Source organism: Belonocnema kinseyi, chromosome 4 (assembly GCF_010883055.1).
Source record: "Belonocnema kinseyi isolate 2016_QV_RU_SX_M_011 chromosome 4, B_treatae_v1, whole genome shotgun sequence".
Classification (NCBI taxonomy): Eukaryota; Metazoa; Arthropoda; class Insecta; order Hymenoptera; family Cynipidae; genus Belonocnema; species Belonocnema kinseyi.
In genome coordinates, this window is record NC_046660.1 from 103057012 (window position 1) to 103066933 (window position 9922).

Here is a 9922-nt window from a genome sequence, read left to right on the forward strand (position 1 = left end):
TAATTTTTAAACTAAAAAAGTTACAACTTTTTGTCTTAAGAAAAAAAGATGCGCAATCAAATTTTACATCCATATGTATCTTTTGAAAATTAAAATTCGAAATTTTTTTCTAAAGCTTCCAGGGGACTTCGTTTTCGCACGAAAAAATTTTATGTGCCCTTATTGCATCCGGACCCACAATTTAGGTCAGCTGATTATTGAAATTCATAAAATATATGCGCTATCGTTCAGTTATTAGGAATATGAAATTAATATAAATTAAAAATTGAATAATTTTAGGAAATAAATATTTTTTGTTAAATGTGAGCATTGAATAAATGATTCATTTCTGCCTAATAAATCAAGTTGTTTTATACTCAGAGTCAATGAGATTAGTAGAAGGAAAAAAGAACATAATGGCACTAAAGAAGGCACTTATATCCATTTCAAGCTACCATGTACAGAACCTAAATCTTTAATCCTTTTTATATCTTTTTTTATCACATATGTTCGATTATTCCATGCATAATCAAAATCTGTTATAGATATGAGTACATATATAAAAATAGAAAATGTTGACGAAACGACTACCATGAGCTCAGTGTTGATCGGTAATATCTAGCGCTATCGACTCCATATTGGCTACTCTCAGTTGGTCTCTTGGCACCTCTTCTAAAACCGCTGAAATCTGCGTAAGTGTTTGCGCTTCGCCGCATTGCATTTCGCGCACGCCTTTCTGCCAGCACAAATTGAATTTCAAAGCGCGCGAGTAAAAATCATCCTAAACTCAACAAACCTGTTAGTTAATCGTCATATTACTCGTGTATCAGATAGAAGACACTGCCCTTAAGTTCCATTTCTGGTTGAAATTAAGTGACTTACTTAATTCAATGCAAAAATAAAACTCATCTACATTTAAGATTCATCATCTTATATTACTTTGTAAAGTAAAACAGAAAACCACTGTATATGTATAAAAATGTGAAAATTAGTATTTTCATAAATATTTATACAAAAAATTAAAAACATCAAATATTGAATAATTTATATTAAAAGTTTTGCCTACTGTTCGTCTCAAATATAAGAATTTCCCCATTTCTAGCTATATTGAAAGTTAAATAATAATACTAAGAACTTTGTTGAAATTTTGCCATTTAGAATATTTAATATTTTGAATAGTTAATTTAACATTATTCTTTCAAACTTTAATAGTTTTACTGACAAAGTACTGAAATATTTTCGAGGTTTTAAATATTAAACTTTTTAAAACCAAATTTGTACGATTGAAAAGAGACTCAGCTTTGCATTTTTATTGGAAAATGCTTTAAATGAAAAATGTTGTACGTTTCCAAATTTCTTAGCCAAAAATATAAGCCGTAAATTGTTAAAACTTAACAATCTTCAAATAATTGGTAAGAAACGGCAATTAGAAAACGTCTAATTGTAAAATAAACATGGACAAATTAATATTTTGTTTGTAAGTTTTCAACTTTTTGAATTAAAATTAACGTTTTTTATTTGAAAAGGCGTTATCACTAATCTTATCTTGTTTTTCAAATTCATAGGAAAACGTACTATTCAGACTTGTGATTTTTGATACGATAAACTAACTTAAGAGAAAAATTATTATTTTTAATCAAAAATATTTTGAAAATAAAAAAATTGCTTACGACCGAAATTTTTTCTTTGCGCTTCTTATGGAATTAGGAAAATTTTATTATTGTCATCAGCGATAGATTACTTCCTGTGATAAAAGGTTCAATACTAATTGAAATCCAGTTTAAAAAGTGATTTTGTCTTTTTCAAATCATTAAAGACCATGTTTAAATTAAAATTTTTTTATAAAAATATAGTTGCTCTATAACCGGACAAAGTCGCTAATTTATTGTAGTTTTTATAACGACATGGAAGATAAAAAAAATTAATTTTTCAGACCTAAGATAAACTGAAACTTGGATTTAATCAGTCCGGATTTACTTCGTTGCAAAAATTAACCCCTCGCGGATTAGTGATAACACGAGCCGCAGGAACGAGAGAGACGCGCTCTTAAGTCAAACGTGGTCAACAGAATGAGGGCCGCACTCTCAGCATGTTAGTTGTATCAGGTTGCGTCATGCGTCCAAATACAAGAGAAATCGTTCATTCGCTCCTATGTTTGGATGGTACATATGTATAATTTTCAATCCTTCCTTTTTTTGTTTCGCCGAAAGTAGAAATGTAATGATGGCTTAGCACACTATTTATCAATGGCTGTAGTGTGAGCGAGTTTATTCATCGCAGTTTAGGATTAAGTCGCTAACTATCTATAAAAATCTGAAACGTGTTATTTGTAAAATTAAAAATAGTCAAATTGCATAATTGATCACATTTTGTAACTATATAAGAACAAATGAATTTGAAAGTACGTCCGACAATAATAAAATATGCTTGTTATATAATCTTTCCAGATTCGCCAGACGAATTAGCACGTTTTCGAGTCGAAAAAAGTCACCGTTCTCGACTGACCGGGAAAATATCAAGATATGAGTCCCATATAGAACATTTGGAACTTCATGAAACAAAAGTCAGCAAGCAAGATCTTACGACCAAGTGAGAGCTAATTCGGATACTCAATCAAATTTGGAAACATTGCCGAAAGATAAAGGTTGAAAACTGTTTAAGCTGTATTCCTCCTCGCATTATCTGTTAAAGGTTGCTATACGAAATACTGATTATTAGATCAAAGCTAAAAAATGACTTCTTTATTATTTTAAATGAGATACACATGGATATTCAGACATTTTTCGTAAAATCTTAGAGCAATATATAATGGATGATAAATTTTATTCAAAGAATAATTATCTACATTGAACTCAAGCATTTTTACAAAAAAAAGAAAAAGAAACGACTTTTAAATAGAATAATAATTCCGTATGCCCACCTTTATCAAATAATAAAGCTTCAATACGATGAGGCATACTGTTCGTACAGTTCTCAATTTTAATCTTTGTCTCTAGGCAATGTTCCCAAATGTGATTGAACATCCTAATTACCGCTTACTCGGTCGTAGGATCGTGCTTACTGACTTGTTTCATGAAGTTCCACATATTCGAGATGGGATTCATATTTTAAGATTTTCCTAGTCAGTTGGGAATGGTGACTGTTTTCGGCCCAAAAACGTGCTAATTCGTCTTACGAATCTGGAAAAAGCGAACTTGGAGTTTAAAAACACAAGAACACTCAAAGTACTTACAATAAATAACAAAAATAATGTAAAAATAGCAATTTTTTAGCTTTGGCCCTGATTATATGGCAAAGCACTGTAACTGCTCCTTCATATACTTAACCATCTAAATGATCCTATCTTTGGTTTATAAATATTTACCATGAGCGACTTCACCCCACGAATTCCAAAGATTTTTTTTTACATTATCCTACAGCAACAGCATATATCATACATACATATGTTAACGACAACATAAAAAATGTGATTTAAATTTTATAGTTTCAAATAAGTAATTTATTAATATGTCTTCAAACTTAAATTGCATTATTTCCAAGCGTTTTAAAATATTTTAGTTATTTTTTATAATGAAAGTTTCAAAACCAAATTTCCACCATTGAAAAGATTTGAATATTCATGATTAAATACTTTAAATTAAAAAATGTTAAATTTTTTACAATTTCAATTAAAATAAGCAAATTTTTCATTCTATGAAATTAAAAAATGTAACATTTTTAAAGTTTAAAATGTAATTTAGCACACATTTCTTACATCTAACATGTTTCAAGGGCGTAGCTAGTCATAAGAGTGTCCTGAAAAACTTAATTTCTTTTTATGACGCACCCCGTAAATTTTTTCTGGGTTCCTAAACTATTATAAAATAATTAAAATGAATTAGACCTAAAATACTACCTTCAAGCATAAAAAATATGCTTTAAAGAGGTTAAAATCATTTATATTTTTTTGTAGTTTAGTCATTTATGTAAGTACTAACAATTTCAAATAGTAGCACCTACATTCTTTGAAATTCAAAATATAATTTGAAAAATGTTTCTATAATTCAAAATTTCATACTTTAACCCCTAAAGAAGGATACTTTTTAAAGTATTTGATTTTTTTTATTAATGAAAAGTTCCTAGGGCTAAATAGCTCTATAAGGAACAGGTGAAACATGTTACAGTTAAAAAATGTATATTTGCGACATACGCAAATATACATACTTATAAGTAAATAAATTTATGAATATACTTGTATATTTTTTAATTTACCGATTCAAGTCTTACCAATGTGTAATTTCGAGGGTAGGATTTGATCTGTTAAATAAGTAACCAAAAAGTAGTTTTTTAAAGTGATATTGCGAAGGTGAATTTCGAATTATTATAGGTACTTTGTTCCATAGACGAGAACCACGACCAATAAAAGACCTTTTCATTTTACACGTACGGAGTGGCTGAATTTTGAGTACTTTCTTCCTTTCACGGAGTTTGGAATGTGTCGGTTGAGCTTTGTTAATAAAGTGGAAAAGGTTAAGAAGATAGTGCGGAGCTTCATTACTGAATAGGACATAAAGAAATTTACCCATAAAGAATTGTCTTCTTTTTGCGACGTTAAGAAGTCCTGCTCTTTCTCTATGTTGAGTAATATCTTCACTTTCGGGCATGTCATAGATGAACCGAATGCAAGCGTTGAGCGTACGTTCAAGCTTTAAATTGAGCTCATCAGCAATATCGTCTTACACTACACAGCCTCAGTCAAAGAAAGGAAGGATAAAGCTTTTAACTAGGAGGATACGCGTTGAAGTAGGAAGTGATCCCTTACTACTGTTTAGTTGTTGGAGGACTCTAAATGTTTTCCTCGAAATACTTGTTCCTTCCAAATAAGAGTGCGATTTAAAATATATCCCAAATCCTTCATAGATTCTACAAGGAAATGAGACGTCCATCGATCAAGAGAAGAGGTAGGTTTGCAATTGTTTCAAGTGATGGAGAGGAAAAAGATCCTATGATTATAGCCATTGTCTTAGCAGGGTTAAGAGTAAGGCCACTTGTCCAGGCCCACTGTACCACCAGATCAATATCCGTCTGTACCCTTTGAAAGAAGCTCTTAAGATTGGCAATAGGCCCGGAAAGGTAAAGCTTAAAGTCGTCAGCATATTTGTGATAGTTGCAATGTCGAAGCTCGCTACCAAGTTCAGAGGTATAAATATTAAATAAAATGGGTGCAAGTGTGGATCCCTATGAAAAACCACTTCTAACCTCTCCACAAACCGACTGTTCGCCATTGCTAATTTTTATTCTTTCAGACCGATTACTAAGGTATGATTCAAACCATTTAACAAACATGTTTGAAATGTGGAGCGATTTGAGTCTAGTCAACAGTAAATCATGGTTAACTGTAGCAAACTCAAGAATTTGTTTTATCCGCGAATTATATCAATTTAATTAATTTTCGAGCCTTGGAAGTTATGACCCGAGCCGCGCCAAGTGAAGGAGGGAATTTTGGAAAAGGGGAAGTATTAAATTTTCCATTTTATTGTCAAAAAATAAATACAAAATTTATTTCTATCTCATTTGGCGCCCAACGTGGGGCAAGTTGGGAATTTTTGTCAAAAGTTATGGAAAATTAATTCTCTTGTCGAACAATAATGTTAAAATCTGCTTAGTGCGTATTGTGTAGTGTAGTAATCTAAAGCTTTGCGTGCGTGCATGTGCCATGCTTCTCTTGGCAATTGTATGCACGGGGCCTGTTTGTAAACACAAACTTCGACTCTGTGAAGGATAGGCGCTTCATTTTTCTTGCACGGCTTCCAATTAAATCAGCTTATTGCTTTTAGATTATGCATGAAATAAAAATTTTATTCACTAATGTAGAAAATTACACAAAGTGAGAAAATTATATTTAACATTGCAATACTGTATTTGAAATTTAACATTTTGAGGTTATGAAATTATATGTCAATTACCTCGTGAATTTTATTCATTATAAGATACTTGTCTGTAAAATTCTACAATGGTCGGAGACCTTTAACCTATTGTCGACTAAAGTCGTGTAGCAAAGATCTTGCTCTTGTTATTCGGCGATAGTGAAATAATTTGAACCGCATAAATACATGGCTTAAACGTATAAGTTTCAAGTCAATTATCGACTTGAAAGTTTACAAATGATAAACACATGATGTAAAGACACATGTAAACAAATCGACATGAGTCACATTATTATGTGATTAAAATATTAAATAAATCTTGCTCGTCGAATAAGACGTTAAATCTGTCAAATAATTTGAGTCATATACATGACTCAAATGAATGAAAATATTAAATATGCAAAATAAATGTGCCAATTTCGGAGTAGCTTAGACCTTACTCTGGATATTTCGCGATCCATATCGTTCCGCAGCGATAAACAAAAATAGCAATTTAAGGGGTTAAAGGTTTAATTGTTATTTCTTGCCATGACGCTTTAAACTTAATATAATATTATTAAAGTTAAATAATTGAATCTTACTTTAATTATTCAATAAATTATTTGAATTTTGAAAAGTTTCAATAACTCAGGTCTTAAGGATTAATTTTCAGTTGTTTATGTCTTGCCCTGAAAGTTGACAATATTGAACGAAATTAAAAAAAAACTTTTAAAGGTTAAAGGTTAAGTTGTTCATGTCTTGCCACAACAACTTCACACGAATAAAATATTGGAGAAATTAAGTGATTAGATCTTTCTTTAATTATTTAATAAACTACTTTTATTAATTGGAAGTGGAATAGCTAAAAGTTAATTAAGGGTGGTTGGTTATTGAAGGAATTTCCCTGAATTTTCGATCGTTTGAATAAAATAAAACTTTTGCGATTTTCGTTTATATTAGTTCTCGCCCTGATTATTGGCGAAATAACTAAAATTAAAATGTTTCTGAAAATTTTTTCGGATACGAAAAAACATCTTAAAATTTAATCGAATACAATTCAAATTTTATTCTGAACCACTGTTTCATTGATACAAGAAATCTTTCTGATTAATTTTATTATTCCAAAATAAATTCATCGGCTTAACTTATCGATTAAGTATCGACTAAATATATAATAAATTAATTTATATTGTCAAAATTAGCTAATTTTAATTGATTTTGGCTCAAAATTGAGATCGTTCTTGAATGGCAATGTTCTTTTCGCCTCCGAAGAGGAATCTTAACAAGGCTCAATCCCTAAAAGCTTCAGAAGCTAGCGCATCGGCAAAACTTAATCAGATGGTTTCGTTGGGGCAAACTATCCAGACGGTGTCCGAGCACGACATAAGCGAAATAGACATGGAACCGCGAGCCCGGAATGAGGTCGAGCCGACAACGACTTCTGCCCGCCCTGGGTCAGTTAATTCCGGGTTAGACCAAAAGTACAGCGTCTTAGTACGCAGAATGAAAATGTTGACAATCCGATTCGAGGAGATAACCTCTCAATAAAATAGGCTATTGGAGAGACTTTTATCGTCGGACCGAAATCAATATAGGCCAAGTCACTCTATCAATCGCGTCAACTCTCTTTCGCGTATCTCGCATTGTCAGAGGTCTGAGGGGGGAGACATTTTGTCGAACCCGTCCTATGATATAGAACCTGCGAGTTATATTGCGGACTACGAATTAAACACAGAGAATATTTGGAATCCTTGAAGTCGCTACTTGAATCCCGAATTAGTAGGCCTCTTGTCTTAGTCAAGAGCCTTTGCTCGTTTCGGCGAGGATCGGCATGCAACCGAGACGTCGAGAATCAGGCCGATTGCCAGTCCGTCGATTATGGGAATTGAAATGGGTTCAGTGGAGAGGGAACTGAAAAACATGCATTTTGAGGATGAGAAGACAATTCCTCAGCCAAGAATCCATAACCCGCATTCTCGACTCTCTTGCCACCATAATTCTTCACAAAACACAAACGTGAATAATATCGATTTCGGAAGTCAAACTACAGTTCCGTGATTGATTAAGATCGTTTTTGGCGAACCAGGTGCCAGCGGGAAAATAGTCGACAGGGAAATTTTCTTCTCAGACCAGCGATATCGCGAAATGATAGGAAGTGAGGGACATTGTTCCCAAAATGATATTAATTGCCAAAGCTTGGGTCGTGCCTCGTTCCGCTCAAGCGACTCACGTGGTAGTCTATTGTCGAATTGGAATTCTAACTCGGTGGCAGTGACATTGGCAGTGTTCCGTACTGGTCGTGGTACCTGGTGAACAAGCCTCATATTCGAACGTATGCAGTATCCGCCGGAATTCAGAGAACAAATAAAACAGATACTAACCAAATATAACGCGCGTCCGAGGTTTAGCTGAACAGACCTAAACTATGGACAGGGACAATTCGACTCGGTTGATGAGTTCGACGAATATTTAGTCCAAGACGGATCAAGTTCGAATGATGGGAGTTCTGAGAGCCAACAAGTCACAGATTTTAATGCTTTCCAACCTAAATTAAGTGGGAATCCTAAAAAATATCTTAAGATACAGAATATGAAATCTATGGCTCGTCAAAGACTCGACCTAAACTTGGACAAGTTTCAAGTGAAGTCAAAACAAGTTAACACAACTAACAAAGTTGTTTTTAAGGCCCCTGTTGACGAACAACCAAAGTTAGAAGGACCAAAAACCCCTTTCGACCGTTCTAAATTATTCTGCTTCAATTGCACAAAATTAGGGCATACATTGCCCTTCTGTACGTCTGAGCCACAAATAGTCTGTTGCCTTTGTTGCGAAACAGGACATTTCAACACTAGTTGCCAAAAATATCAGGGAAACGCCAAAAGCCCTCAGTTATTTACCCACAAGTTACTGAAACTAAGAGCATAAGTAAGGATATCCAAAGACCCTCTTCATCCAAAAAGGTCATTAAAGAAACCATACAGAAGCGAATTTAACTGAACACAACTTGTGATCAGGATTGGTCACAAACTAAATTTGATCTCGTCAAAGGTCAACCCGATAGATTTTCGAAATGGAAGATCGAGGACGACGAATTGTTCTGTTATCGACCTGACTACGAAAAAGCTCTAATTGACGACGAGAATCTATGGAAAGGGGTTGTCAAACCTTGCGATAACATGACTATTATTCACAAACCTCAGGATATTCCGCAAGCAGGACATCTTTGTCGCGATAAGATATTGGATAGAATCCTCCGAAATTATTATTGGCCGGGTATGACTCAAGATGTTAAGTGTTTCGTCAAAGACTGAGAAACTTTCGTAGAGGTCAAATATAATCAAAGACCTATAAAAGGACAACTTACTACCAGGCCCTTATAATAACCTTGGGCCTAGTCCCAATTCGCGATAGGACCGCCAAATCCATATTTAAAGTGTTCGATACTGTTTTCGATCGATGGGGGACTCCGATGTAAATTGTTACGGATAAAGTACGGAGTACATAAATAAAGATGTTAGAGCCCTTTTGTTATCGAGAGACGTTAAACATACCACCACCTCGTTAAGGCATCCCCAAACCAATTCGGTGGAGCGCGCAAATCGAACCATCAAGCCAATTATGTCGCGGATCCTAAACGAGAATCATAGGGAATGGGATGAAAAATTGTCAAAGATTTAATTAGCATACAATACGGTCCCGAATTCAGGCAGTAGATTATCGCCTTTCATTTTAAACCACGGGCGCGAAGGGATGATTATGCACTCTACGAAGTTTTCTGAAAATGTCGACAACTACACCGTCAAAAATTCAGTCGACGAGTGGATCGCGCGCATGAGAAAAATTGACGAATTTCTTCATAAGCTCGGAAATTAAATAAAGAAAACCTTGGCAAAGCGTTTAGCCAGAATCAATTCGCTTATAGTCGAATCGTCGGAGATGACGGTGGGAACTGAAGTCTATTACGAGGGTAGTTCAATAAGTCCTTAGAATGACCAACAAATGGCGCGCGAATCGCTCCAAATCATCTGTTTTCAGTCAGCACCACTCCCGACTAGATA